At 40.8% G+C, this 27107-nt stretch overlaps 45 non-coding genes across 45 annotated transcripts; 30 read left to right on the forward strand and 15 right to left on the reverse strand.

The window, feature by feature from the left end:
* The first annotated feature begins 388 nt into the window (after window positions 1-388).
* Window positions 389-461, forward strand: Trnar-acg. Its single transcript has one exon. It is a non-coding gene; the product is annotated as a tRNA-Arg (tRNA).
* Window positions 462-677: 216 nt separating this feature from the next.
* Trnar-acg lies at window positions 678-750 on the forward strand. Its single transcript has one exon. It is a non-coding gene; the product is annotated as a tRNA-Arg (tRNA).
* A 144-nt stretch (window positions 751-894) lies between these two features.
* Trnal-uaa lies at window positions 895-977 on the reverse strand. The gene has a single exon. It is a non-coding gene; the product is annotated as a tRNA-Leu (tRNA).
* An 895-nt stretch (window positions 978-1872) lies between these two features.
* Window positions 1873-1945, forward strand: Trnar-acg. The gene has a single exon. It is a non-coding gene; the product is annotated as a tRNA-Arg (tRNA).
* A 216-nt stretch (window positions 1946-2161) lies between these two features.
* Window positions 2162-2234, forward strand: Trnar-acg. The gene has a single exon. It is a non-coding gene; the product is annotated as a tRNA-Arg (tRNA).
* A 144-nt stretch (window positions 2235-2378) lies between these two features.
* Trnal-uaa lies at window positions 2379-2461 on the reverse strand. The gene has a single exon. It is a non-coding gene; the product is annotated as a tRNA-Leu (tRNA).
* A 458-nt stretch (window positions 2462-2919) lies between these two features.
* Window positions 2920-2992, forward strand: Trnar-acg. The gene has a single exon. It is a non-coding gene; the product is annotated as a tRNA-Arg (tRNA).
* A 193-nt stretch (window positions 2993-3185) lies between these two features.
* Trnar-acg lies at window positions 3186-3258 on the forward strand. The gene has a single exon. It is a non-coding gene; the product is annotated as a tRNA-Arg (tRNA).
* Window positions 3259-3402: 144 nt separating this feature from the next.
* Trnal-uaa lies at window positions 3403-3485 on the reverse strand. Its single transcript has one exon. It is a non-coding gene; the product is annotated as a tRNA-Leu (tRNA).
* A 458-nt stretch (window positions 3486-3943) lies between these two features.
* Trnar-acg lies at window positions 3944-4016 on the forward strand. The gene has a single exon. It is a non-coding gene; the product is annotated as a tRNA-Arg (tRNA).
* A 216-nt stretch (window positions 4017-4232) lies between these two features.
* On the forward strand, window positions 4233-4305 carry Trnar-acg. The gene has a single exon. It is a non-coding gene; the product is annotated as a tRNA-Arg (tRNA).
* Window positions 4306-4449: 144 nt separating this feature from the next.
* Trnal-uaa lies at window positions 4450-4532 on the reverse strand. Its single transcript has one exon. It is a non-coding gene; the product is annotated as a tRNA-Leu (tRNA).
* Window positions 4533-4990: 458 nt separating this feature from the next.
* Window positions 4991-5063, forward strand: Trnar-acg. Its single transcript has one exon. It is a non-coding gene; the product is annotated as a tRNA-Arg (tRNA).
* Window positions 5064-5279: 216 nt separating this feature from the next.
* On the forward strand, window positions 5280-5353 carry Trnar-acg. Its single transcript has one exon. It is a non-coding gene; the product is annotated as a tRNA-Arg (tRNA).
* A 146-nt stretch (window positions 5354-5499) lies between these two features.
* Trnal-uaa lies at window positions 5500-5583 on the reverse strand. Its single transcript has one exon. It is a non-coding gene; the product is annotated as a tRNA-Leu (tRNA).
* A 457-nt stretch (window positions 5584-6040) lies between these two features.
* Window positions 6041-6113, forward strand: Trnar-acg. The gene has a single exon. It is a non-coding gene; the product is annotated as a tRNA-Arg (tRNA).
* A 218-nt stretch (window positions 6114-6331) lies between these two features.
* On the forward strand, window positions 6332-6403 carry Trnar-acg. The gene has a single exon. It is a non-coding gene; the product is annotated as a tRNA-Arg (tRNA).
* Window positions 6404-6548: 145 nt separating this feature from the next.
* On the reverse strand, window positions 6549-6634 carry Trnal-uaa. The gene has a single exon. It is a non-coding gene; the product is annotated as a tRNA-Leu (tRNA).
* Window positions 6635-7090: 456 nt separating this feature from the next.
* On the forward strand, window positions 7091-7163 carry Trnar-acg. The gene has a single exon. It is a non-coding gene; the product is annotated as a tRNA-Arg (tRNA).
* Window positions 7164-7599: 436 nt separating this feature from the next.
* Trnal-uaa lies at window positions 7600-7684 on the reverse strand. The gene has a single exon. It is a non-coding gene; the product is annotated as a tRNA-Leu (tRNA).
* Window positions 7685-8145: 461 nt separating this feature from the next.
* Trnar-acg lies at window positions 8146-8218 on the forward strand. Its single transcript has one exon. It is a non-coding gene; the product is annotated as a tRNA-Arg (tRNA).
* A 217-nt stretch (window positions 8219-8435) lies between these two features.
* Window positions 8436-8508, forward strand: Trnar-acg. Its single transcript has one exon. It is a non-coding gene; the product is annotated as a tRNA-Arg (tRNA).
* Window positions 8509-8660: 152 nt separating this feature from the next.
* Trnal-uaa lies at window positions 8661-8743 on the reverse strand. The gene has a single exon. It is a non-coding gene; the product is annotated as a tRNA-Leu (tRNA).
* Window positions 8744-9201: 458 nt separating this feature from the next.
* On the forward strand, window positions 9202-9274 carry Trnar-acg. The gene has a single exon. It is a non-coding gene; the product is annotated as a tRNA-Arg (tRNA).
* Window positions 9275-9490: 216 nt separating this feature from the next.
* On the forward strand, window positions 9491-9563 carry Trnar-acg. The gene has a single exon. It is a non-coding gene; the product is annotated as a tRNA-Arg (tRNA).
* Window positions 9564-9707: 144 nt separating this feature from the next.
* Window positions 9708-9790, reverse strand: Trnal-uaa. The gene has a single exon. It is a non-coding gene; the product is annotated as a tRNA-Leu (tRNA).
* Window positions 9791-10248: 458 nt separating this feature from the next.
* Window positions 10249-10321, forward strand: Trnar-acg. The gene has a single exon. It is a non-coding gene; the product is annotated as a tRNA-Arg (tRNA).
* A 216-nt stretch (window positions 10322-10537) lies between these two features.
* Trnar-acg lies at window positions 10538-10610 on the forward strand. The gene has a single exon. It is a non-coding gene; the product is annotated as a tRNA-Arg (tRNA).
* A 144-nt stretch (window positions 10611-10754) lies between these two features.
* Trnal-uaa lies at window positions 10755-10837 on the reverse strand. Its single transcript has one exon. It is a non-coding gene; the product is annotated as a tRNA-Leu (tRNA).
* Window positions 10838-11295: 458 nt separating this feature from the next.
* Trnar-acg lies at window positions 11296-11368 on the forward strand. The gene has a single exon. It is a non-coding gene; the product is annotated as a tRNA-Arg (tRNA).
* A 216-nt stretch (window positions 11369-11584) lies between these two features.
* Trnar-acg lies at window positions 11585-11657 on the forward strand. The gene has a single exon. It is a non-coding gene; the product is annotated as a tRNA-Arg (tRNA).
* Window positions 11658-11801: 144 nt separating this feature from the next.
* Window positions 11802-11884, reverse strand: Trnal-uaa. Its single transcript has one exon. It is a non-coding gene; the product is annotated as a tRNA-Leu (tRNA).
* Window positions 11885-12342: 458 nt separating this feature from the next.
* On the forward strand, window positions 12343-12415 carry Trnar-acg. The gene has a single exon. It is a non-coding gene; the product is annotated as a tRNA-Arg (tRNA).
* A 216-nt stretch (window positions 12416-12631) lies between these two features.
* Window positions 12632-12704, forward strand: Trnar-acg. Its single transcript has one exon. It is a non-coding gene; the product is annotated as a tRNA-Arg (tRNA).
* Window positions 12705-12848: 144 nt separating this feature from the next.
* Window positions 12849-12931, reverse strand: Trnal-uaa. Its single transcript has one exon. It is a non-coding gene; the product is annotated as a tRNA-Leu (tRNA).
* Window positions 12932-13389: 458 nt separating this feature from the next.
* On the forward strand, window positions 13390-13462 carry Trnar-acg. The gene has a single exon. It is a non-coding gene; the product is annotated as a tRNA-Arg (tRNA).
* Window positions 13463-13678: 216 nt separating this feature from the next.
* Window positions 13679-13751, forward strand: Trnar-acg. Its single transcript has one exon. It is a non-coding gene; the product is annotated as a tRNA-Arg (tRNA).
* A 144-nt stretch (window positions 13752-13895) lies between these two features.
* On the reverse strand, window positions 13896-13978 carry Trnal-uaa. Its single transcript has one exon. It is a non-coding gene; the product is annotated as a tRNA-Leu (tRNA).
* A 458-nt stretch (window positions 13979-14436) lies between these two features.
* Window positions 14437-14509, forward strand: Trnar-acg. The gene has a single exon. It is a non-coding gene; the product is annotated as a tRNA-Arg (tRNA).
* A 216-nt stretch (window positions 14510-14725) lies between these two features.
* Trnar-acg lies at window positions 14726-14798 on the forward strand. Its single transcript has one exon. It is a non-coding gene; the product is annotated as a tRNA-Arg (tRNA).
* A 144-nt stretch (window positions 14799-14942) lies between these two features.
* Window positions 14943-15025, reverse strand: Trnal-uaa. The gene has a single exon. It is a non-coding gene; the product is annotated as a tRNA-Leu (tRNA).
* A 458-nt stretch (window positions 15026-15483) lies between these two features.
* Window positions 15484-15556, forward strand: Trnar-acg. The gene has a single exon. It is a non-coding gene; the product is annotated as a tRNA-Arg (tRNA).
* Window positions 15557-15772: 216 nt separating this feature from the next.
* Window positions 15773-15845, forward strand: Trnar-acg. The gene has a single exon. It is a non-coding gene; the product is annotated as a tRNA-Arg (tRNA).
* Window positions 15846-15989: 144 nt separating this feature from the next.
* Window positions 15990-16072, reverse strand: Trnal-uaa. The gene has a single exon. It is a non-coding gene; the product is annotated as a tRNA-Leu (tRNA).
* A 5568-nt stretch (window positions 16073-21640) lies between these two features.
* Trnar-acg lies at window positions 21641-21713 on the forward strand. Its single transcript has one exon. It is a non-coding gene; the product is annotated as a tRNA-Arg (tRNA).
* Window positions 21714-27107: the final 5394 nt, after the last annotated feature.

Here is a 27107-nt window from a genome sequence, read left to right on the forward strand (position 1 = left end):
GCAAAGAGTATGTGTTGTTTGTCCCAAACACATTTCGGAGCCATTTCCGGAAGTGTCATATGGTCCTGGGACACTATGTACCCTAAACTGGAATCTTCACAAAAATTGGTGATATCAGCTGCTGCTGGTACACAAATTAGTATCTATGTCGAATCGCATTGTATCATTGTTGACTTATGAATGTGCAAATTCAACTGCCCTGTCTTACGTTTGGAGTAATGAACTACCTCTTATTTTTCTCAGATACCTTTGGAAACACCTCTTCGTTCTTCCTGTGATTTGCTTCTTTACCAATGACGTATGCCTCTTCGTAACAGTTGTGTTGTGATTACAATTCCTTGGTAAATTGAGAACTCCTCCTGACAAAGAACCACAAGAACACTACCTTGGGCGCGTGGTGCAACGGATAACGCGTCTGACTACGGATCAGAAGATTCCAGGTTCGAATCCTGGCACGCTCGAACGTTCGTTTTATTGTTTGTCATCGAACTGTTCGTTAATGGAATTGTCACGATAAACATGCCTTTTGTTTCTGCAAAATGCCTTGGACAAGTGGTGGTATTTGCAGCCGTGCTATAATAATAGCACATAAGAGATTTGTGACGTGCAGGAGGCCAGACAATGGTTTGTGGAAGTAGCACCAAGAAAAGGTCCAAATAGAAGTACGCTCCTTCATGGGGCGTGTGGCGCAACGGATAACGCGTCTGACTACGGATCAGAAGATTCCAGGTTCGAATCCTGGCACGCTCGCAAAATCTTTTTAGCATTTTTCAAAAAAATAAATAAAATGCTGACAAGACGTTGAAGGACGTTTGTACCAGTGACTGAAATTTATTTACAATAAAAACCGCCAAGTAAATTATGTCAATGTTCACACATTAAAAGTATTCAACATAGCACGGGTGGGGTTCGAACCCACGCGGACATACGTCCATTGGATCTTAAGTCCAACGCCTTAACCACTCGGCCACCGTGCTGATGCCTTTTAGATGAAAATGTGGAGCCATGTGTCGGGTTAATATAATGAGTAGATAAAACGCCCCAGAGCAAAGAGTATGTGTTGTTTGTCCCAAACACATTTCGGAGCCATTTCCGGAAGTGTGTTATGGTCCTGGGACACTATGTACCCTAAGCTGGAATCTTCACAAAAAATGGTGATATCAGCTGCTGCTGGTACACAAAATAGTATCTATGTCGAATCGCATTGTCATCATTGTTGACTTATGAATGTGCAAATTCAACTGCCCTGTCTTACGTTTGGAGTAATGAACTACCTCTTATTTTTCCCAGATACCTTTGGAAACACCTCTTCGTTCTCCCTGTGATTTGCTTCTTTACCAATGACGTACGCCTCTTCGTAACATACGTCCATTGGATCTTAAGTCCAACGCCTTAACCACTCGGCCACCGTGCTGATGGCTTTTGGAATGAAAATGTGGAGCCATGTGTCGGGTTAATATAATGAGTAGATAAAACGCCCCAGAGCAAAGAGTATGTGTTGTTTGTCCCAAACACATTTCGGAGCCATTTCCGGAAGTGTCATATGGTCCTGGGACACTATGTACCCTAAACTGGAATCTTCACAAAAATTGGTGATATCAGCTGCTGCTGGTACACAAAATAGTATCTATGTCGAATCGCATTGTATCATTGTTGACTTATGAATGTGCAAATTCAACTGCCCTGTCTTACGTTTGGAGTAATGAACTACCTCTTATTTTTCTCAGATACCTTTGGAAACACCTCTTCGTTCTTCCTGTGATTTGCTTCTTTACCAATGACGTATGCCTCTTCGTAACAGTTGTGTTGTGATTACAATTCCTTGGTAAATTGAGAACTCCTCCTGACAAAGAACCACAAGAACACTACCTTGGGCGTGTGGCGCAACGGATAACGCGTCTGACTACGGATCAGAAGATTCCAGGTTCGAATCCTGGCACGCTCGAACGTTCGTTTTATTGTTTGTCATCGAACTGTTCGTTAATGGAATTGTCACGATAAACATGCCTTTTGTTTCTGCAAAATGCCTTGGACAAGTAGTGGTATTTGCAGCCGTGCTATAATAATAGCACATAAGAGATTTGTGACGTGCAGGAGGCCAGACAATGGTTTGTGGAAGTAGCACCAAGAAAAGGTCCAAATAGAAGTACACTCCTTCATGGGGCGTGTGGCGCAACGGATAACGCGTCTGACTACGGATCAGAAGATTCCAGGTTCGAATCCTGGCACGCTCGCAAAATCTTTTTAGCATTTTTCAAAAAAATAAATAAAATGCTGATAAGACGTTGAAGGACGTTTGTACCAGTGACTGAAATTTATTTACAATAAAAAACGCCAAGTAAATTATGTCAATGTTCACACATTAAAAGTATTCAACATAGCACGGGTGGGGTTCGAACCCACGCGGACATACGTCCATTGGATCTTAAGTCCAACGCCTTAACCACTCGGCCACCGTGCTGATGCCTTCTGGAATGAAAATGTGGAGCCATGTGTCGGGTTAATATAATAAGTAGATAAAACGCCCCAGAGCAAAGAGTATGTGTTGTTTGTCCCAAACACATTTCGGAGCCATTTCCGGAAGTGTCATATGGTCCTGGGACACTATGTACCCTAAACTGGAATCTTCACAAAAATTGGTGATATCAGCTGCTGCTGGTACACAAATTAGTATCTATGTCGAATCGCATTGTATCATTGTTGACTTATGAATGTGCAAATTCAACTGCCCTGTCTTACGTTTGGAGTAATGAACTACCTCTTATTTTTCTCAGATACCTTTGGAAACACCTCTTCGTTCTTCCTGTGATTTGCTTCTTTACCAATGACGTATGCCTCTTCGTAACAGTTGTGTTGTGATTACAATTCCTTGGTAAATTGAGAACTCCTGCTGACAAAGAACCACAAGAACACTACCTTGGGCGTGTGGCGCAACGGATAACGCGTCTGACTACGGATCAGAAGATTCCAGGTTCGAATCCTGGCACGCTCGTCGAACTGTTCGTTAATGGAATTGTCACGATAAACATGCCTTTTGTTTCTGCAAAATGCCTTGGACAAGTGGTGGTATTTGCAGCCGTGCTATAATAATAGCACATAAGAGATTTGTGACGTGCAGGAGGCCAGACAATGGTTTGTGGAAGTAGCACCAAGAAAAGGTCCAAATAGAAGTACACTCCTTCATGGGGCGTGTGGCGCAACGGATAACGCGTCTGACTACGGATCAGAAGATTCCAGGTTCGAATCCTGGCACGCTCGCAAAATCTTTTTAGCATTTTTCAAAAAAATAAATAAAATGCTGATAAGACGTTGAAGGACGTTTGTACCAGTGACTGAAATTTATTTACAATAAAAAACGCCAAGTAAATTATGTCAATGTTCACACATTAAAAGTATTCAACATAGCACGGGTGGGGTTCGAACCCACGCGGACATACGTCCATTGGATCTTAAGTCCAACGCCTTAACCACTCGGCCACCGTGCTGATGCCTTCTGGAATGAAAATGTGGAGCCATGTGTCGGGTTAATATAATAAGTAGATAAAACGCCCCAGAGCAAAGAGTATGTGTTGTTTGTCCCAAACACATTTCGGAGCCATTTCCGGAAGTGTCATATGGTCCTGGGACACTATGTACCCTAAACTGGAATCTTCACAAAAATTGGTGATATCAGCTGCTGCTGGTACACAAATTAGTATCTATGTCGAATCGCATTGTATCATTGTTGACTTATGAATGTGCAAATTCAACTGCCCTGTCTTACGTTTGGAGTAATGAACTACCTCTTATTTTTCTCAGATACCTTTGGAAACACCTCTTCGTTCTTCCTGTGATTTGCTTCTTTACCAATGACGTATGCCTCTTCGTAACAGTTGTGTTGTGATTACAATTCCTTGGTAAATTGAGAACTCCTGCTGACAAAGAACCACAAGAACACTACCTTGGGCGTGTGGCGCAACGGATAACGCGTCTGACTACGGATCAGAAGATTCCAGGTTCGAATCCTGGCACGCTCGAACGTTCGTTTTATTGTTTGTCATCGAACTGTTCGTTAATGGAATTGTCACGATAAACATGCCTTTTGTTTCTGCAAAATGCCTTGGACAAGTGGTGGTATTTGCAGCCGTGCTATAATAATAGCACATAAGAGATTTGTGACGTGCAGGAGGCCAGACAATGGTTTGTGGAAGTAGCACCAAGAAAAGGTCCAAATAGAAGTACACTCCTTCATGGGGCGTGTGGCGCAACGGATAACGCGTCTGACTACGGATCAGAAGATTCCAGGTTCGAATCCTGGCACGCTCGCAAAATCTTTTTAGCATTTTTCAAAAAAATAAATAAAATGCTGATAAGACGTTGAAGGACGTTTGTACCAGTGACTGAAATTTATTTACAATAAAAAACGCCAAGTAAATTATGTCAATGTTCACACATTAAAATTATTCAACATAGCACGGGTGGGGTTCGAACCCACGCGGACATACGTCCATTGGATCTTAAGTCCAACGCCTTAACCACTCGGCCACCGTGCTGATGCCTTCTGGAATGAAAATGTGGAGCCATGTGTCGGGTTAATATAATAAGTAGATAAAACGCCCCAGAGCAAAGAGTATGTGTTGTTTGTCCCAAACACATTTCGGAGCCATTTCCGGAAGTGTCATATGGTCCTGGGACACTATGTACCCTAAACTGGAATCTTCACAAAAATTGGTGATATCAGCTGCTGCTGGTACACAAATTAGTATCTATGTCGAATCGCATTGTATCATTGTTGACTTATGAATGTGCAAATTCAACTGACCTGTCTTACGTTTGGAGTAATGAACTACCTCTTATTTTTCTCAGATACCTTTGGAAACACCTCTTCGTTCTTCCTGTGATTTGCTTCTTTACCAATGACGTATGCCTCTTCGTAACAGTTGTGTTGTGATTACAATTCCTTGGTAAATTGAGAACTCCTCCTGACAAAGAACCACAAGAACACTACCTTGGGCGTGTGGCGCAACGGATAACGCGTCTGACTACGGATCAGAAGATTCCAGGTTCGAATCCTGGCACGCTCGAACGTTCGTTTTATTGTTTGTCATCGAACTGTTCGTTAATGGAATTGTCACGATAAACATGCCTTTTGTTTCTGCAAAATGCCTTGGACAAGTGGTGGTATTTGCAGCCGTGCTATAATAATAGCACATAAGAGATTTGTGACGTGCAGGAGGCCAGACAATGGTTTGTGGAAGTAGCACCAAGAAAAGGTCCAAATAGAAGTACACTCCTTCATGGGGCGTGTGGCGCAAACGGATAACGCGTCTGACTACGGATCAGAAGATTCCAGGTTCGAATCCTGGCACGCTCGCAAAATCTTTTTAGCATTTTTCAAAAAAATAAATAAAATGCTGATAAGACGTTGAAGGACGTTTGTACCAGTGACTGGAAATTTATTTACAATAAAAAACGCCAAGTAAATTATGTCAATGTTCACACATTAAAAGTATTCAACATCAGCACGGATGGGGGTTCGAACCCACGCGGACATACGTCCATTGGATCTTAAGTCCAACGCCTTAACCACTCGGCCACCGTGCTGATGCCTTCTGGAATGAAAATGTCGGAGCCATGTGTCGGGTTTAATATAATAAGTAGATAAAACGCCCAGAGCAAAGAGTATGTGTTGTTTGTCCCAAACACATTTCGGAGCCATTTCCGGAAGTGTCATAGGTCCTGAGACACTATGTACCCTAAACTGGAATCTTCACAAAAATTGGTGATATCAGCTGCTGCTGGTACACAAATTAGTATCTATGTCGAATCGCATTGTATCATTGTGACTTATGAATGTGCAAACTTCAACTGCCCTGTCTTACGTTTGAGTAATGAACTACCTCTTATTTTTCTCAGATACCTTTGGAAACATCTCTTCGTTCTTCCTGTGATTTGTTTCTTTACCAATGACGTATGCCTCTTCGTAACAGTTGTGTTGTGATTACAATTCCTTGGTAAATTGAGAACTCCTCCTGACAAAGAACCACAAGAACACTACCTTGGGCGTGTGGCGCAACGGATAACGCGTCTGACTACGGATCAGAAGATTCCAGGTTCGAATCCTGGCACGCTCGAACGTTCGTTTTATTGTTTGTCATCGACACTGTTCGTTAATGGAATTGTCACGATAAACATGCCTTTTGTTTCTGCAAAATGCCTTGGACAAGTGGTTGTATTTGCAGCCGTGCTATAATAATAGCACATAAGAGATTTGTGACGTGGCAGGAGGCCAGACAATGGTTTGTGGAAGTAGCACCAAGAAAAGGTCCAAATAGAAGTACACTCCTTCATGGGGCGTGTGGCGCAACGGAAACGCGTCTGACTACGGATCAGAAGATTCCAGGTTCGAATCCTGGCACGCTCGCAAAATCTTTTTAGCATTTTTCAAAAAAATAAATAAAATGCTGATAAGACGTTGAAGGACGTTTGTACCAGTGACTGAAATTTATTTACAATAAAAAAACGCCAAGTAAATTATGTCAATGTTCACACATTAAAAGTATTCAACATAGCACGGGTGGGCGTTCGAACCCACGCGGACATACGTCCATTGGATCTTAAGTCACAACGCCTCTAACCACTCGGCCACCGTGCTGATGCCTTCTGGAATGAAAATGTGGAGCCATGTGTCGGGTTATATAATAAGTAGATAAAACGCCCCAGAGCAAAGAGTATGTGTTGTTTGTCCCAAACACATTTCGGAGCCATTGTCCCGGAAGTGTCATATGGTCCTGGGACACTATGTACCTAAACTGGAATCTTCACAAAAATTGGTGATATCAGCTGCTGCTGGTACACAAATTAGTATCTATGTCGAATCGCATTGTATCATTGTTGACTTATGAATGTGCAAATTCAACTGACCTGTCTTACGTTTGGAGTAATGAACTACCTCTTATTTTTCTCAGATACCTTTGGAAACACCTCTTCGTTCTTCCTGTGATTTGCTTCTTTACCATGACGTATGCCTCTTCGTAACAGTTGTGTTGTGATTACAATTCCTTGGTAAATTGAGAACTCCTCCTGACAAAGACCACAAGAACACTACCTTGGGCGTGTGGCGCAACGGATAACGCGTCTGACTACGGATCAGAAGATTCCAGGTTCGAATCCTGGCACGCTCGAACGTTCGTTTTATTGTTTGTCATCGAACTGTTCGTTAATGGAATTGTCACGACTAAACATGCCTTTTGTTTCTGCAAAATGCCTTGGACAAGTGGTGGTATTTTGCAGCCGTGCCATAATAATAGCACATAAGAGATTTGTGACGTGCAGGAGGCCAGACAATGGTTTGTGGAAGTAGCACCAAGAAAAGGTCCAAATAGAAGTACACTCCTTCATGGGGCGTGTGCGCAACGGATAACGCGTCTGACTACGGATCAGAAGATTCCAGGTTCGAATCCTGGCACGCTCGCAAAATCTTTTTAGCATTTTTCAAAAAAAATAAATAAAATGCTGATAAGACGTTGAAGGACGTTTGTACCAGTGACTGAAATTTATTTACAATAAAAAAACGCCAAGTAAATTATGTCAATGTTCACACATTAAAAGTATTCAACATAGCACGGGTGGGGTTCGAACCCACGCGGACATACGGTCCATTGGATCTTAAGTCCAGACGCCTTAACCACTCGGCCACCGTGCTGATGCCTTCTGGAATGAAAGATGTGGAGCCATGTGTCGGGTTAATATAATAAGTAGATAAAACGCCCCAGAGCAAAGAGTATGTGTTGTTTGTCCCAAACACATTTCGGAGCCATTTCCGGAAGTGTCATATGGTCCTGGGACACTATGTACCCTAAACTGGAATCTTCACAAAAATTGGTGATATGCAGCTGCTGCTGGTACACAAATTAGTATCTATGTCGAATCGCATTGTATCATTGTTGACTTATGAATGTGCAAATTCAACTGCCCTGTCGTTACGTTTGGAGTAATGAACTACCTCTTATTTTTCTCAGATACCTTTGGAAACACCTCTTCGTTCTTCCTGTGAGTTGCTTCTTTACCAATGACGTATGCCTCTTCGTAACAGTTGTGTTGTGATTACAATTCCTTGGTAAATTGAGAACTCCTCCTGACAAAGAACCACAAGAACACTACCTTGGGCGTGTGGCGCAACGGATAACGCGTCTGACTACGGATCAGAAGATTCCAGGTTCGAATCCTGGCACGCTCGAACGTTCGTTTTATTGTTTGTCATCGAACTGTTCGTTAATGGAATTGTCACGATAAACATGCCTTTTGTTTCTGCAAATGCCTTGGACAAGTGGTGGTATTTGCAGCCGTGCCATAATAATAAGCACATAAGAGATTTGTGACGTGCAGGAGGCCAGACAATGGGTTGTGGAAGTAGCACCAAGAAAAGGTCCAAATAGAAGTACAACTCCTTCATGGGGCGTGTGGCGCAACGGATAACGCGTCTGACTACGGATCAGAAGATTCCAGGTTCGAATCCTGGCACGCTCGGCAAAATCTTTTTAGCAGCATTTTTCAAAAAAAATATAATAAAATGCTGCATAAGACGTTGAAGGACGTTTGTACCAGTGACTGAAGATTTATTTACAATAAAAAACGCCAAGTAAATTATGTCAATGTTCACACATTAAAAGTATTCAACATAGCACGGGTGGGGTTCGAACCCACGCGGACATACGTCCATTGGATCTTAAGTCCAACGCCTTAACCACTCGGCCACCGTGCTGATGCCTTCTGGAATGAAAATGTGGAGCCATGTGTCGGGTTAATATAATAAGTAGATAAAACGCCCCAGAGCAAAGAGTATGTGTTGTTTGTCCCAAACACATTTCGGAGCCATTTCCGGAAGTGTCATATGGTCCTGGGACACTATGTACCCTAAACTGGAATCTTCACAAAAATTGGTGATATCAGCTGCTGCTGGTACACAAATTAGTATCTATGTCGAATCGCATTGTATCATTGTTGACTTATGAATGTGCAAATTCAACTGCCCTGTCTTACGTTTGGAGTAATGAACTACCTCTTATTTTTCTCAGATACCTTTGGAAACACCTCTTCGTTCTTCCTGTGATTTGCTTCTTTACCAATGACGTATGCCTCTTCGTAACAGTTGTGTTGTGATTACAATTCCTTGGTAAATTGAGAACTCCTCCTGACAAAGAACCACAAGAACACTACCTTGGGCGTGTGGCGCAACGGATAACGCGTCTGACTACGGATCAGAAGATTCCAGGTTCGAATCCTGGCACGCTCGAACGTTCGTTTTATTGTTTGTCATCGAACTGTTCGTTAATGGAATTGTCACGATAAACATGCCTTTTGTTTCTGCAAAATGCCTTGGACAAGTGGTGGTATTTGCAGCCGTGCCATAATAATAGCACATAAGAGATTTGTGACGTGCAGGAGGCCAGACAATGGTTTGTGGAAGTAGCACCAAGAAAAGGTCCAAATAGAAGTACACTCCTTCATGGGGCGTGTGGCGCAACGGATAACGCGTCTGACTACGGATCAGAAGATTCCAGGTTCGAATCCTGGCACGCTCGCAAAATCTTTTTAGCATTTTTCAAAAAAATAAATAAAATGCTGATAAGACGTTGAAGGACGTTTGTACCAGTGACTGAAATTTATTTACAATAAAAAACGCCAAGTAAATTATGTCAATGTTCACACACTAAAAGTATTCAACATAGCACGGGTGGGGTTCGAACCCACGCGGACATACGTCCATTGGATCTTAAGTCCAACGCCTTAACCACTCGGCCACCGTGCTGATGCCTTCTGGAATGAAAATGTGGAGCCATGTGTCGGGTTAATATAATAAGTAGATAAAACGCCCCAGAGCAAAGAGTATGTGTTGTTTGTCCCAAACACATTTCGGAGCCATTTCCGGAAGTGTCATATGGTCCTGGGACACTATGTACCCTAAACTGGAATCTTCACAAAAATTGGTGATATCAGCTGCTGCTGGTACACAAATTAGTATCTATGTCGAATCGCATTGTATCATTGTTGACTTATGAATGTGCAAATTCAACTGACCTGTCTTACGTTTGGAGTAATGAACTACCTCTTATTTTTCTCAGATACCTTTGGAAACACCTCTTCGTTCTTCCTGTGATTTGCTTCTTTACCAATGACGTATGCCTCTTCGTAACAGTTGTGTTGTGATTACAATTCCTTGGTAAATTGAGAACTCCTCCTGACAAAGAACCACAAGAACACTACCTTGGGCGTGTGGCGCAACGGATAACGCGTCTGACTACGGATCAGAAGATTCCAGGTTCGAATCCTGGCACGCTCGAACGTTCGTTTTATTGTTTGTCATCGAACTGTTCGTTAATGGAATTGTCACGATAAACATGCCTTTTGTTTCTGCAAAATGCCTTGGACAAGTGGTGGTATTTGCAGCCGTGCTATAATAATAGCACATAAGAGATTTGTGACGTGCAGGAGGCCAGACAATGGTTTGTGGAAGTAGCACCAAGAAAAGGTCCAAATAGAAGTACACTCCTTCATGGGGCGTGTGGCGCAACGGATAACGCGTCTGACTACGGATCAGAAGATTCCAGGTTCGAATCCTGGCACGCTCGCAAAATCTTTTTAGCATTTTTCAAAAAAATAAATAAAATGCTGATAAGACGTTGAAGGACGTTTGTACCAGTGACTGAAATTTATTTACAATAAAAAACGCCAAGTAAATTATGTCAATGTTCACACATTAAAAGTATTCAACATAGCACGGGTGGGGTTCGAACCCACGCGGACATACGTCCATTGGATCTTAAGTCCAACGCCTTAACCACTCGGCCACCGTGCTGATGCCTTCTGGAATGAAAATGTGGAGCCATGTGTCGGGTTAATATAATAAGTAGATAAAACGCCCCAGAGCAAAGAGTATGTGTTGTTTGTCCCAAACACATTTCGGAGCCATTTCCGGAAGTGTCATATGGTCCTGGGACACTATGTACCCTAAACTGGAATCTTCACAAAAATTGGTGATATCAGCTGCTGCTGGTACACAAATTAGTATCTATGTCGAATCGCATTGTATCATTGTTGACTTATGAATGTGCAAATTCAACTGCCCTGTCTTACGTTTGGAGTAATGAACTACCTCTTATTTTTCTCAGATACCTTTGGAAACACCTCTTCGTTCTTCCTGTGATTTGCTTCTTTACCAATGACGTATGCCTCTTCGTAACAGTTGTGTTGTGATTACAATTCCTTGGTAAATTGAGAACTCCTCCTGACAAAGAACCACAAGAACACTACCTTGGGCGTGTGGCGCAACGGATAACGCGTCTGACTACGGATCAGAAGATTCCAGGTTCGAATCCTGGCACGCTCGAACGTTCGTTTTATTGTTTGTCATCGAACTGTTCGTTAATGGAATTGTCACGATAAACATGCCTTTTGTTTCTGCAAAATGCCTTGGACAAGTGGTGGTATTTGCAGCCGTGCTATAATAATAGCACATAAGAGATTTGTGACGTGCAGGAGGCCAGACAATGGTTTGTGGAAGTAGCACCAAGAAAAGGTCCAAATAGAAGTACACTCCTTCATGGGGCGTGTGGCGCAACGGATAACGCGTCTGACTACGGATCAGAAGATTCCAGGTTCGAATCCTGGCACGCTCGCAAAATCTTTTTAGCATTTTTCAAAAAAATAAATAAAATGCTGATAAGACGTTGAAGGACGTTTGTACCAGTGACTGAAATTTAATTACAATAAAAAACGCCAAGTAAATTATGTCAATGTTCACACATTAAAAGTATTCAACATAGCACGGGTGGGGTTCGAACCCACGCGGACATACGTCCATTGGATCTTAAGTCCAACGCCTTAACCACTCGGCCACCGTGCTGATGCCTTCTGGAATGAAAATGTGGAGCCATGTGTCGGGTTAATATAATAAGTAGATAAAACGCCCCAGAGCAAAGAGTATGTGTTGTTTGTCCCAAACACATTTCGGAGCCATTTCCGGAAGTGTCATATGGTCCTGGGACACTATGTACCCTAAACTGGAATCTTCACAAAAATTGGTGATATCAGCTGCTGCTGGTACACAAATTAGTATCTATGTCGAATCGCATTGTATCATTGTTGACTTATGAATGTGCAAATTCAACTGACCTGTCTTACGTTTGGAGTAATGAACTACCTCTTATTTTTCTCAGATACCTTTGGAAACACCTCTTCGTTCTTCCTGTGATTTGCTTCTTTACCAATGACGTATGCCTCTTCGTAACAGTTGTGTTGTGATTACAATTCCTTGGTAAATTGAGAACTCCTCCTGACAAAGAACCACAAGAACACTACCTTGGGCGTGTGGCGCAACGGATAACGCGTCTGACTACGGATCAGAAGATTCCAGGTTCGAATCCTGGCACGCTCGAACGTTCGTTTTATTGTTTGTCATCGAACTGTTCGTTAATGGAATTGTCACGATAAACACGCCTTTTGTTTCTGCAAAATGCCTTGGACAAGTGGTGGTATTTGCAGCCGTGCCATAATAATAGCACATAAGAGATTTGTGACGTGCAGGAGGCCAGACAATGGTTTGTGGAAGTAGCACCAAGAAAAGGTCCAAATAGAAGTACACCCCTTCATGGGGCGTGTGGCGCAACGGATAACGCGTCTGACTACGGATCAGAAGATTCCAGGTTCGAATCCTGGCACGCTCGCAAAATCTTTTTAGCATTTTTCAAAAAAATAAATAAAATGCTGATAAGACGTTGAAGGACGTTTGTACCAGTGACTGAAATTTATTTACAATAAAAAACGCCAAGTAAATTATGTCAATGTTCACACATTAAAAGTATTCAACATAGCACGGGTGGGGTTCGAACCCACGCGGACATACGTCCATTGGATCTTAAGTCCAACGCCTTAACCACTCGGCCACCGTGCTGATGCCTTCTGGAATGAAAATGTGGAGCCATGTGTCGGGTTAATATAATAAGTAGATAAAACGCCCCAGAGCAAAGAGTATGTGTTGTTTGTCCCAAACACATTTCGGAGCCATTTCCGGAAGTGTCATATGGTCCTGGGACACTATGTACCCTAAACTGGAATCTTCACAAAAATTGGTGATATCAGCTGCTGCTGGTACACAAATTAGTATCTATGTCGAATCGCATTGTATCATTGTTTACTTATGAATGTGCAAATTCAACTGACCTGTCTTACGTTTGGAGTAATGAACTACCTCTTATTTTTCTCAGATACCTTTGGAAACACCTCTTCGTTCTTCCTGTGATTTGCTTCTTTACCAATGACGTATGCCTCTTCGTAACAGTTGTGTTGTGATTACAATTCCTTGGTAAATTGAGAACTCCTCCTGACAAAGAACCACAAGAACACTACCTTGGGCGTGTGGCGCAACGGATAACGCGTCTGACTACGGATCAGAAGATTCCAGGTTCGAATCCTGGCACGCTCGAACGTTCGTTTTATTGTTTGTCATCGAACTGTTCGTTAATGGAATTGTCACGATAAACATGCCTTTTGTTTCTGCAAAATGCCTTGGACAAGTGGTGGTATTTGCAGCCGTGCTATAATAATAGCACATAAGAGATTTGTGACGTGCAGGAGGCCAGACAATGGTTTGTGGAAGTAGCACCAAGAAAAGGTCCAAATAGAAGTACACTCCTTCATGGGGCGTGTGGCGCAACGGATAACGCGTCTGACTACGGATCAGAAGATTCCAGGTTCGAATCCTGGCACGCTCGCAAAATCTTTTTAGCATTTTTCAAAAAAATAAATAAAATGCTGATAAGACGTTGAAGGACGTTTGTACCAGTGACTGAAATTTATTTACAATAAAAAACGCCAAGTAAATTATGTCAATGTTCACACATTAAAAGTATTCAACATAGCACGGGTGGGGTTCGAACCCACGCGGACATACGTCCATTGGATCTTAAGTCCAACGCCTTAACCACTCGGCCACCGTGCTGATGCCTTCTGGAATGAAAATGTGGAGCCATGTGTCGGGTTAATATAATAAGTAGATAAAACGCCCCAGAGCAAAGAGTATGTGTTGTTTGTCCCAAACACATTTCGGAGCCATTTCCGGAAGTGTCATATGGTCCTGGGACACTATGTACCCTAAACTGGAATCTTCACAAAAATTGGTGATATCAGCTGCTGCTGGTACACAAATTAGTATCTATGTCGAATCGCATTGTATCATTGTTGACTTATGAATGTGCAAATTCAACTGCCCTGTCTTACGTTTGGAGTAATGAACTACCTCTTATTTTTCTCAGATACCTTTGGAAACACCTCTTCGTTCTTCCTGTGATTTGCTTCTTTACCAATGACGTATGCCTCTTCGTAACAGTTGTGTTGTGATTACAATTCCTTGGTAAATTGAGAACTCCTCCTGACAAAGAACCACAAGAACACTACCTTGGGCGTGTGGCGCAACGGATAACGCGTCTGACTACGGATCAGAAGATTCCAGGTTCGAATCCTGGCACGCTCGAACGTTCGTTTTATTGTTTGTCATCGAACTGTTCGTTAATGGAATTGTCACGATAAACATGCCTTTTGTTTCTGCAAAATGCCTTGGACAAGTGGTGGTATTTGCAGCCGTGCTATAATAATAGCACATAAGAGATTTGTGACGTGCAGGAGGCCAGACAATGGTTTGTGGAAGTAGCACCAAGAAAAGGTCCAAATAGAAGTACACTCCTTCATGGGGCGTGTGGCGCAACGGATAACGCGTCTGACTACGGATCAGAAGATTCCAGGTTCGAATCCTGGCACGCTCGCAAAATCTTTTTAGCATTTTTCAAAAAAATAAATAAAATGCTGATAAGACGTTGAAGGACGTTTGTACCAGTGACTGAAATTTATTTACAATAAAAAACGCCAAGTAAATTATGTCAATGTTCACACATTAAAAGTATTCAACATAGCACGGGTGGGGTTCGAACCCACGCGGACATACGTCCATTGGATCTTAAGTCCAACGCCTTAACCACTCGGCCACCGTGCTGATGCCTTCTGGAATGAAAATGTGGAGCCATGTGTCGGGTTAATATAATAAGTAGATAAAACGCCCCAGAGCAAAGAGTATGTGTTGTTTGTCCCAAACACATTTCGGAGCCATTTCCGGAAGTGTCATATGGTCCTGGGACACTATGTACCCTAAACTGGAATCTTCACAAAAATTGGTGATATCAGCTGCTGCTGGTACACAAAATAGTATCTATGTCGAATCGCATTGTATCATTGTTGACTTATGAATGTGCAAATTCAACTGACCTGTCTTACGTTTGGAGTAATGAACTACCTCTTATTTTTCTCAGATACCTTTGGAAACACCTCTTCGTTCTTCCTGTGATTTGCTTCTTTACCAATGACGTATGCCTCTTCGTAACAGTTGTGTTGTGATTACAATTCCTTGGTAAATTGAGAACTCCTCCTGACAAAGAACCACAAGAACACTACCTTGGGCGTGTGGCGCAACGGATAACGCGTCTGACTACGGATCAGAAGATTCCAGGTTCGAATCCTGGCACGCTCGAACGTTCGTTTTATTGTTTGTCATCGAACTGTTCGTTAATGGAATTGTCACGATAAACATGCCTTTTGTTTCTGCAAAATGCCTTGGACAAGTGGTGGTATTTGCAGCCGTGCTATAATAATAGCACATAAGAGATTTGTGACGTGCAGGAGGCCAGACAATGGTTTGTGGAAGTAGCACCAAGAAAAGGTCCAAATAGAAGTACACTCCTTCATGGGGCGTGTGGCGCAACGGATAACGCGTCTGACTACGGATCAGAAGATTCCAGGTTCGAATCCTGGCACGCTCGCAAAATCTTTTTAGCATTTTTCAAAAAAATAAATAAAATGCTGATAAGAAATTGAAGGACGTTTGTACCAGTGACTGAAATTTATTTACAATAAAAAACGCCAAGTAAATTATGTCAATGTTCACACATTAAAAGTATTCAACATAGCACGGGTGGGGTTCGAACCCACGCGGACATACGTCCATTGGATCTTAAGTCCAACGCCTTAACCACTCGGCCACCGTGCTGATGCCTTCTGGAATGAAAATGTGGAGCCATGTGTCGGGTTAATATAATGAGTAGATAAAACGCCCCAGAGCAAAGAGTATGTGTCGTTTGTCCCAAACACATTTCGGAGCCATTTCCGGAAGTGTGTTATGGTCCTGGGACACTATGTACCCTAAGCTGGAATCTTCACAAAAAATGGTGATATCAGCTGCTGCTGGTACACAAAATAGTATCTATGTCGAATCGCATTGTCATCATTGTTTACTTATGAATGTGCAAATTCAACTGCCCTGTCTTACGTTTGGAGTAATGAACTACCTCTTATTTTTCCCAGATACCTTTGGAAACACCTCTTCGTTCTCCCTGTGATTTGCTTCTTTACCAATGACGTACGCCTCTTCGTAACATACGTCCATTGGATCTTAAGTCCAACGCCTTAACCACTCGGCCACCGTGCTGATGCCTTTTGGAATGAAAATGTGGAGCCATGTGTCGGGTTAATATAATGAGTAGATAAAACGCCCCAGAGCAAAGAGTATGTGTTGTTTGTCCCAAACACATTTCGGAGCCATTTCCGGAAGTGTGTTATGGTCCTGGGACACTATGTACCCTAAGCTGGAATCTTCACAAAAAATGGTGATATCAGCTGCTGCTGGTACACAAAATAGTATCTATGTCGAATCGCATTGTCATCATTGTTTACTTATGAATGTGCAAATTCAACTTCCCTGTCTTACGTTTGGAGTAATGAACTACCTCTTATTTTTCCCAGATACCTTTGGAAACACCTCTTCGTTCTCCCTGTGATTTGCTTCTTTACCAATGACGTACGCCTCTTCGTAACAGTTGTCTTGTGAAGGGTGTTTAAAGATTAAACTTTCTACATCAACCTGTAGAAATGAGACTGGGAGAACATACCGTTCAATAAATTTATATGGTTGCTTGTCACGTTTATATTTCGCCCATAATAACTTGAAATGCCGTTGAGTATAATTTTTGAAAAGCCTTACTTAATCTATTCTTGTATTTTGAAGTGTCATAATAGTTCTTCTCGTGAATACAGAGATTATATAAATCGAAAGTAGAATATTGAAGCTTGCTTCACAGGATTTAGCTTCCTTTGAATGAAATCCAAAGAGAAGCCAACTTGCAAGTTGATTTAAAGTATACCCAGTGTTTTTAAATACGTCAGTGAACAAATCTCTGAAAATGTTGATAGTATCGTTCAATTCATCACAAAAAATAAACATATGGAAAATGTCTTCAACAGCATGCTTACATATAATGCATTCATTTGAATCTACTCTTCCATACCTGTATAGTTTGTCATAAGTATATATTATGTTATGACACACTTTAAAATCAAGATTAATTTGTTCTGCAGATTTATCAGTTAGAAACACCCATTTCCATATATTTTCCCAATCCACATTGACTGCAAATTTATCCCAGTAAGCTTCAGACGTTGGCTTTGTAAAAAGTCTTTTCTGAAGTAAACTATAACTAAACTTTACAGAGAAATCTTTTGACGAAAGAACCCCATCATTTGTGGCAATATGTATGTCATGATTATCCTCTTTATTAAGATCCCGAGTATTGGTGATAATACTCCTGCGCCACTCCTTAGGCAGAGATGATATAATAACTTTGTAGGCATTTTCGATAATTGAACATTGTACATCATTCTGTTTTTCCTGAATTAATTCTACAACAGCAGAACATGGTAAAAACCCAGGGATAAATTCGTAAGAAATGTCTTTAACTTTAACTACTCCAGCTGCAATAAACGAGTGAAAGAGCAGCGTTTTCCCTTGGAAACGCACGTGCGGATTTTGAAATAATGGCTGGTTCATGATCTCCACGTGCTCACTTGGAAAATGTCTTTTGCTGCACGTGATTGCATTCCAGGCTGACAACACTTCAGCATAAAACGGGTGTATCTGGGTCAGCGATACCTGGTTGTAAACAATGCTGAAAATACTACTTTTTAGACCCATGTTTAGATACCTGGAAAAGAACAACCAACATGTATTTTTCCATAATGAGTGAAACTGTGGATTGAATAGTTTTTGGATGATTTTTGTTCTGAAGGCAAACATTTTGAACTTGAAGCTTGGGAGTGCTAATCCACCTTGATAAAAGTGACCTATACATGTTGATTGTTTTACAAGCGGATTGTTATTATTCAAGACAAAGTTAGAAATACACATTTCAATTTCCCTGATTGCCCACATTGGTACTGGTTGTACACATACGGTGTACCACCATTTAGATAGAATAAATGTGTTTACAACAATTGATTTACCTTGGAAGGTTAAATTACGTTGTGACCACAATCCAAACAATGATTTCATTTTAGCAATTTTAGTTTGCCAATTGCCCTTGTCACAAAGGTTTTTATCCGGGCCAAGGAAAATTCCAAGTATTTTAACACAGTCGGTTTTTACTGCAAAAGGAATGCTAAAAGAAACATGATTTAAGCGGTTTGTACCAATACACAAAACTTCTGACTTGGAAAGATTAACTTTGGCTCCTGTAGCTAAACAAAACTCATTCACTGTATTAAAGGTATTGTAAACAGATTGGACATCAGATACTGTGACAGTAGTATCATCAGCATGTTGATATAAGAGTGATGTACAATTGTCAGATAATTTAATGCCATGAATATGCACATTATTCTTAATAAGCAAATTAAGAGGTTCACTGATGATGACATACAGTAAACTGCTAAGTGGATCTCCTTGTCTTACAGACTGACTTAAGGAGAAATATGGTGTTAGATGACCATTAACTTTGATACTACTTTTCAGGTCAGTGTATAAAATCTTTATCCATGATATAAAATTATCACCAAAGTTCAATTTTTCAAGTGTTTTGAACAAAAATGAATGTGAAACTCTATCAAAAGCTTTCTCCTGGTCAATAGTGACAATATAAGCATGATCTTCATTCTCATCTGCAAAATCAATAACATCTCTCATAGAGTGAATATTATCAGATATGTCTCTCCCTGGAATACAACATGTTTGTTCAGGGGAGATAATTTTAGACACAACAGTCTTTAATCTTAAGGACAATGTACGGGAGATAAGGTTTGAATCAACATTCAAAAGTGAGATAGGCCTGTAATTACGAATATCTCTTTTGCTCCCTTTCTTCTTAAAAAACAGACTTATTACGCCCTTTTTCATTGTTCTGGACATATGTTTCTCCTGAAATATACAATTCACAATGTTTACGAAAATAGGTTTCAACACATCCCAAAATGTAACATAAAACTCAACAGTAAGCCCATCATTACCGGGTGATTTACGGCGCTTCATTCCCTTTAAGGCTGTTGTTATTTCTTCACCAGTAATACCCACATCCAGTTTGTTTCTGTCTTCATCTGATATACAATCAGTTACTAAACCTAGAATTTCATCCTGCTTATCTGCGTCAGTTTCTGCTGCTGAATATAGGTGAGAATAAAACTTGTATGCATGATCCAATATGTCCTCAGTGGACTGAACTAGCCCATTGTCTGTTTCAAGTTCCTTTATACTGTTAGCTTCTTGTTTACTTTTTTCCAGGTTTAGAAAAAATGAAGTATTTTTATCTGAGTCTAGAGACCACTGAACCTTGGATCGAAGAATCGCTGCTTGACATTTACTATGCTCAAAACACTCTAAATCTTTTTCAAGAACTTGAATATGGGAGATATCATGATTTGGAAATTTAGAAAGTTTTTCATATTCAATACGTAACGACTTTTGAAGTTTAAAGTATTCACTTTTTTCTCTCTTAGCTTTTTTGCATGAATAATAGATAGCGCACCTTTTGAATTTGTACTTTAAACAATCCCACCATACCAATGGTTTTGATAGATAGGTTTGGCACACAACATTTTCATTAATAATATTTTGAACTGCGTTTACGAATTCTGCATCTTCTAATAGTTTATTGTTAAGAATCCATAAACCTGGTCCCCTCTCAACTTTACTGAAATTGATATGAAGACAGTTGATGTTATGGTCACTAATACTTGAATATTTTATGTAGCTATTTATAACAAAAGAAATAAGTGATCTAGATATGAGAATTAAATCTATACGTGACTGCTTGATGACACCATCAACAATTTGTTGTCTTGTATATTCCCGTTTGTTGGGATTCCTGTACCTCCATATATCACACATATTTCATGACAAAGAGTCCTGTTGTAAGTAGAAATGGGTATTTCATGTTAATTGTCTGAATCGGTTCCAGGGCGTCCTTTTCTTCTATTTTTTATTTGAATTTGTCTCAGAGTTCTTTTTTTCCTTTTACCAGTAACTGTTTGGTAGGCATCACTTGTGGATACCGGTTGACTGGTTTCAGGAGTTGCCACGTCCGACATATGAGGTTTGTCAGTGTTTGGATCATCGGTCTCCTGCATTTTAGTCACATCGTCATTATCTCTGTTCATCACATTCAAAACTGCAATGTGATTGCCGAACCTAGCAGGTGTGGGAACAGGTTCATGGCTGTCAGTGTCTGTGTTATCATCACTCAACTCTGTATCATCCAGAGCAGGATCTGAGGGCTCAATCAAGCAGTCACATCTGTCTGAATGGAGGCCACATATCGTGCATCTCTTAGATGTATCACTAAGTGAGGCGTGATCTTCAAGGGTGTTGTGAATGTCTGAGGTGGTGCGCCCCGTACATTCTTTGGCTATGTGCCCAAGTGTTTTACATTTATAACACCTTACTTCTGGACAGTTCCTCGTGACATGGTCAGGAGAGTCACAATTGTAGCACACCCTGATCTGATTATTGTGCAGAACTCTGAAGTATTTGGGGCCGTGCACTGTGTCGAAAGTCATCGAGTATGGAAGTGATTTAACCTCTGGGGGAAATCTTACTTTCACATATCTCGTTCTATCGGCAATATCAGTGCCCTTGTATTTTCGCCTTCTAATTGGTGATAGAAGTTCGATATTTCTGTTAACAAGCTTGCCTCTTATATCTGAATCCTTGATGTAAACAGGTAGGTGCATGAAAGAAACCATAACGGTGGGGTTATATAGGAAGCTAAATTGATATATGTCACCATCAATTTCCAGTCCTTCATCTACTAGTAGCTTTGCATCGACAACGTCTTTCAGAGATAATTCAAAGCAATCCCCACCTCTCAACACAACTCCGGTCACATGTCCCACCATCTCCAGCGCTCCTCTGATAACGGCCTCCGCACGAATCTTAGATGTATCTCCCACATCAACAATAATTGTTGTATCCTTCGAGAACACATCTTCAACATCAGTTACTGTTCCAACATCAACACTTCCATTTTTTCTCGGGACTTCAGCCGCCATTTTAACACGTGCAGTGCAAACAATGCACACACAAAGTCTCAAACAACCTCAAAATCCGAGATAATGAATGTCCGATACGGTCTGATCTGTCCAGAACAAATGTAGAACACGGGTACAGAATATTGGTGTGGATCGTATACTCTGCACAAGTAAATTTACCGTCAGTCACGAGAGCCGAGGTAAACACGTCCACCCTCTTTCAAACCAAGGGAGGCAACCACCCCAAATAGAAGTGCACTTCTTCATGGGGCGTGTGGCGCAACGGATAACGCGTCTGACTACGGATCAGAAGATTCCAGGTTCGAATCCTGGCACGCTCGCAAAATCTTTTTAGCATTTTTCAAAAAAATAAATAAAATGCTGATAAGAAATTGAAGGACGTTTGTACCAGTGACTGAAATTTATTTACAATAAAAAACGCCAAGTAAATTATGTCAATGTTCACACATTAAAAGTATTCAACATAGCACGGGTGGGGTTCGAACCCACGCGGACATACGTCCATTGAATCTTAAGTCCAACGCCTTTTTTTTTTTCTTTTTTTTTCTTGATAAAATTTATTCACAGGAATATAATACAAACGCAGACAGTGCTCACACTTCCGGAAATGGCTCCGAAGGGTTACCTCCCTTGTTGAGGTAGAACGTGGAAGCATATTGGAAGTGCCCTGCTATTTATTGTAAGTACTTCTACCTTTGTGGAAATATTTGACTGTTGTTATGAGGGTGTGTTCATATATGTTTCAAGATTACATCTGAACGTGTAATTGGAGGAAATAGAAACCATGAGCAGCCAGGCTGGGGGGCAAAGTCCACCCCCTAGTCAGGTCATCAACAACAATGGCCGCCATCGTGTTTATCAAAAAGAAAACATTGTTCGGGTTCATTATGACAACCAGATTCGCCCTAAAGCATTTGAGCTTTGCAAGGTGTTAGAGCAAGAACTGGGAGACAATACTGTGTACTGCTGTACACCTAGAAACAACAATTATTATGAAATTACTCTAGCGGAAAATGCGCTAGTAAAATCACTTGGAGAGTCTGTTGTTGTTGATCATGAAATATACAAACTTTCGCCTCTTGTGAATAACAGAGTTGTAGTTTCATTTATGAACTTGCCCAGCTATACCACAGATGAGGAAATTAGAAACGTCCTACATGCGTTTGGAATAATTGAAGTGGATACCATCCACAGGAGGAAAATCCATGGCACTAATTGGGAAGATGGTACAAGATATACACAAGTAAAATTTCCAACAGGGATCCACAGTCTTCCCTATAGCGTCAAATTCAGGACACATGAAGGTTTTGATTTTTTCAGAGTTATTCACAACGAGCAAATCAAAGTATGCTACCACTGCCTTTCAGACCAACACGAAAAAAAAGATGTGTCCAAACATTGTATGTAGAAACTGCGGGAACCAAGGACATCTTCAAAACAACTGTCGTGTTCCAAAATGTCACAGATGTAAACTGAAGCCGGTAGACTGTGATTGCTATGGGTATGATGATGCTTCTGATGACATTAATAATGATAATCATGATGATCATGATAAGGATGAGGAAAATGACCTTGATATTGGCATCATGGACACAGAGACGGATGCAACTCTAGCAAGGTGGCCTATTCTTAATGAATTAACAGTTGAAGATGACAAGGATCAAGAAGGGGTTGATACAATTGTAGATGTCCCCGAGGAAGACAACGAGGAAATGTCACAAGATAAACATGTGATCAATTTTGTGACTGACTCGAACAATGAAACTCAAAATCTTGTCAATGAACTACTATTTGAAATCATTGACAGAAGTGTACATGTTGGCCAATGTAGTTCTGATGCCAAAAAACATGTATCTCCGTGTAGTGCTCACTTAGTGAATGATGTGACAGACACACTGTTAGATATTGTACAGAAAGTTAATCTTGAACATCATGACAATAGTGAGCTTGTAGATGTTCATGATGGCATGGCAGTGTCTAAAGAGATCAACCACAATGTTCTTTCACAGCCATACCGTGGGGATGGTGCCCCAGGAAGCGTGAAAGGGAAATGGAGAATATCCAAGCCTGATGAAGAGGTAATTAGGGCACATGTTGGGGCAAGAGCCCCTAGAAAAAAGAATGTAGTTAAATCTCGAAAAGGAAAAAAATATAGATGAAACACATGTTGAAGTATAATATGTATCTCTCATTGCTCATCATGTTCAGTATATGGTCATGGAATGTCAATGGTTTGAGAGATGTTGGTAAATTTGAAAAAGTGATGTCACTTATAAAGAGTTCACATGTTGACATAGCATTCTTACAGGAAACGTTTTTGGACACAACATTTGTTGAAAACTATCAACATATGTGGGCGGGAAAAATTTTATTTTGTAATTCAACAAACATAAATCGCAGGGGTGTAGCTATATTAGTATCCGAACATTTTCAACATGAAGTTAGAATGATAGCACACGATTCTGAAGGCAGACTATTAAAAGCAGAAATTGATGTGGATGATAAAAAATATTATTTACTCAATGTTTATGCTCCTAATGGTTTAGAAGAAAAGTTAACATTTTACAAAGAACTAGAAGGATGGTTAGAACCAAGTAATATGTTTGTAGGGGGAGATTTTAATGATATAGTAGATCCTGTTTTGGATAAAGGCATTAACAATAAAACATTCAATCTAAGAAGTAGTGACACTCTAATTTCGGTGTCTAGCCGGGAGCGCCACATTTCAGAAATGGCTATTGCCGGTAGGGCCACATTTCCAGCTGAGTGCATTTCACCTATTCTAGCGGGTAATTAATTAATCCGATTACCGATACCTTTAAATGAGTGTCCCACATTTAAATTACTAAGCGTGGTGTTCTTTAGAGATACCTTTAAATGAGTATCTCACATTTAAATTACGAAGCGTGGTGTTCTTTAGAGATACCTTTAAATGAGTATCTCACATTTAAATTACGAAGCGTGGTGTTCTTTAGAGATACCTTTAAATGAGTATCTCACATTTAAATTACTAAGCGTGGTGTTCTTTAGAGATACCTTTAAATGAGTATCTCACATTTAAATTACGAAGCGTGGTGTTCTTTAGAGATCAAAGGCCGTCTTAATTGACATTGAGTTCATCCTGTTATTCATAACATATTTAAGTGATGTCGTGTTCACTCCATATCACTAAAAGCATGAACATGGTCCAAAATTTACTCCAAAAATCTCTTAATAAAATACAACAGTGGGCTGACAAATGGGGCTTCTCCCTTAACTCAGAAAAAACAACAGGAATAGTATTCAAACATAAAAACATGAAACCCGCCTCCCCAATCCTCCAGCTAAACAATCAAACAATCAAATTTCAAAAACAAACCAAATTCTTAGGACTTATTTTCGATGAACATCTCACCTGGGATGCTCACATCCAAAACCTAACAACTAAATGCAGTAAAGACCTAAACACCCTAAGATGCCTAACTGGTTCTAACTGGGGAGCATCCAAAGATACCCTCCTCTCTCTCTACATATCACTAATTAGATCAAAACTAGACTACGGCTGCGCCATATACAACACCCTAAACAACTCTCTATCTAAAAAACTTGACTCAATACAATATCAGGCTCTCAAACTAATTACACGCACCCAACATGGCACCTCCTACACCTCACTTCAGGCCTTAACAGGAGAAATGCCACTAAGTCTACGCAGGGAACAGCTAAGCTTAAATTTCTGGGCCGCGTCCCAATCAAACCCTCTCATCCAAAACTTAATAAACCAAAACATCAGCCCCAAAAACCAAGCTCTAGCTCGTAAACACCCCTTACTTACCCCAATATCCCAAAGAATAACAAACTACCTAAATGAACACCAAATTAAAAATCTTAAACAAAACTGCTAACAATCAAATATCTTCACCCCTAAACTTAAAATACCCAAAATAGACACAACACTAGCTAGCCAAATAAATAAACAAACCGACCCAAACATAGCTAAAACTACCACACTAGCATACATACACGAAAATTGGCCAAATTGGTGTCACATTTACACGGACGGATCCTCAGATCCGACCTCCAAACACACAGGTTTCGGAGTCCATACCACACAACCAACTAAAACCACACAATCCTTCCGACTCCCAAACAACCAATCAATATTCACGGCCGAACTAATGGGCATGGCCTCAGCCCTCCATAATCAAGAATCCAAAAACCACAAAAAAATCCTAATACTTACCGACTCCCTAAGTGGACTGCAAGCCCTCCAAAACAAAAATACCAAAAACCGACCTAAATTAATAAATCAAATACTTAAAAGCTCCAACGACCTAACTAAGGCAGGCAAACAAATAACCTTCTTGTGGATACCCGCCCACGTAGGAATATACGGTAATGAAAACGCCGATAAAGCAGCTAAACTATCCCTCAAAATCCCAGAAATAAGCTTAAACTTACCCATCTCAAAATCAGAAATTAAAAGTGTAAACAAGCAAAAAATCACCAAAAAATGGCATAACCTATATCTAAACTCAAATAGCCAAATCAAAAAAGTGCTCAGCAAACCACTAACCAAACCAAAAATTCTCCATCCATCCAAAAAAATCGACAGAGTAATCACTAAACTCCAAACAGGACACACCAACCTAAATAACCACCTAAAAAAATTTAAAAAACACACTACAGGTAACTGCCCGCACTGCAAACAACCAGAAACCCCAGAACACGCACTCATCCACTGCACACACTACCTAACACATCGAACCGCATTACAAACCACCCTCAATCTAAACAAGGCTCTAACTCTAGAAGCAATACTAAACCCACAAAATAAACTAGAAAACTTCAAGGCCTTAGGCGTATTCTTAATCAAAACGGAACTAATAAAACGCATCTAAAAACACAATAACTCACCAAATCAAAATCACATAAACAAACAAACATCCACCATACCCAGCTCCCTTAGTTCTCCTCCCCAATCCCATCGGCATCTATTCCAAATCTCAAAATTCCCAAATTCTATATATGCAACCCCTAAAACCCCCCTCTTGGGTTGCACAGACCACCTTCGCCCCTTTCGGAAACACATTAAATGGCCTGGCCGGGCCCGTGTGCGAAATACGCATCAGTCGGAAAGCGCACGTTAAATCTCCAAAGTAAGTAAGTAAGTAAGCACTCCATATCATAACCATGGCAAACGCACAAGTTCAAATAAAGTTCATTGAAAGTGTCAGAGGAGGCGTACATTTATACTATGATGGCTTTAATTTCGGTGTAAGAGCAGTCGTGGTGAAAGAAGATACTGGTCCTGTATTGTCAAGGAGTGCACTGCAAGGATCACAACTCTGGGTGACGACATCCTCATGTCCCAAGTTGTTTGATCAGATTTATTGTTTACATGCTGAGGTGTTTGGCCATATGTTTCCATTAGTTTACTGTCTGTTGTCCAATCGAAAAAAAGAGTGTTATGTCAACATGTTTCAGTACCTATGCGATTTTGCTAGTAGAGGAGGTCTAGAGTTTGCCCCACTTACAATTCAGTTGGACTTTGGACGTGCAGCTCACAATGCCGTGACTGATGTATTTCCTGGGACATTAGTTAGAGGGTGTTTCTTTCACTTCACCCAATGTATCTGGAGGAGGGTGCAGAAAGAAGGTCTGGTGATGGACTATAAGGAAGATGAGGAGGTGAAGAAGCTGGTGAGAAGAGCTGCTGCCCTCCCTCTAGTACC

Source organism: Haliotis rufescens, unplaced genomic scaffold, assembly GCF_023055435.1.
Source record: "Haliotis rufescens isolate VD_foot unplaced genomic scaffold, xgHalRufe1.0.p SCAF_459, whole genome shotgun sequence".
NCBI classification, from domain to species: domain Eukaryota; kingdom Metazoa; phylum Mollusca; class Gastropoda; order Lepetellida; family Haliotidae; genus Haliotis; species Haliotis rufescens.